Source organism: Pteropus vampyrus, unplaced genomic scaffold (genome assembly GCF_000151845.1).
Source record: "Pteropus vampyrus isolate Shadow unplaced genomic scaffold, Pvam_2.0 Scaffold53, whole genome shotgun sequence".
NCBI lineage: Eukaryota > Metazoa > Chordata > Mammalia > Chiroptera > Pteropodidae > Pteropus > Pteropus vampyrus.
Genome location: NW_011888834.1, coordinates 6,310,448 through 6,311,381, shown reverse-complemented (window position 1 = coordinate 6,311,381; position 934 = coordinate 6,310,448).

The window sequence follows — 934 nt, the reverse complement described above, 5'->3', positions numbered from 1 at the left end:
GGAACCCATGAACAACATAGACATAGTGGCAGAGACACATGGGCCCAACAGCATGAAGGCTCATCCACAAAGACTGACCACTGCTGCTGCCAGATGTCCAACCTGCCAGCAACAGACCACTGCTGAGTTCTCGGACAGCAGCACCCCTCCAGTAGACCAACCTTCCACTTGGTGATTCGTCTTGACCAGAACAAACACCTAATTGGAGTTTCTTGCCTATAGTGCTGAAGCTAGAACAATCCTGATTGTTTAGAGTACTGATCCATCAACATGGGATCCTGCAAAAGTGAATCCAGAGGACCCACTTTCCAACAAAGAAGGTGTGGCAGTGGCACCTGAGCAGGGATCCATTAGCCCTTTCATATATCCCACCACCCAGAAATTGCTAGCCTGACAGCATGATTGAGGTGCCAGCTTCGAGACTCAGTATGCTTCCTTAATCAATGCCATTATGTGGCATTGCAGTCCCAATAGATAGAACACATAAGGCTGAGAAACATGGCAAAGGTCACAGCTGCATCTCTCTGAGGGAATTGACCTCCATGGGAGGAAGCTGCCTTATCCAACATTAGACCACCTTCCCATTGTTACTACAGATCCCACGACCACTTGATGCTGAAGTACAAAGGCACAGCCTCCTTGCCTTGATTCGGGATATCTCTGAAGGGCCATTCAAATTTCAGAGTTCCCTGTGGCTCATCAAAATTAACTTCTCCCTCTGCCCAATCTTACTTCTCTCACGCCCCCTCATTTACTGTTGACAAGAGCATTCCTCAATCAACTTCCTGCATCCTAATCTCCATCTCAGAATTGGTTCTCCAGGGAATCCAAGCCCATTATTTTCCTGTCTCATTCTTTCACACTACTATTTTTTCTCTTTTCCCTCATTTCCCTTACGCATAGAGTGATCATATATCCCAGTTTTCTGGGGACA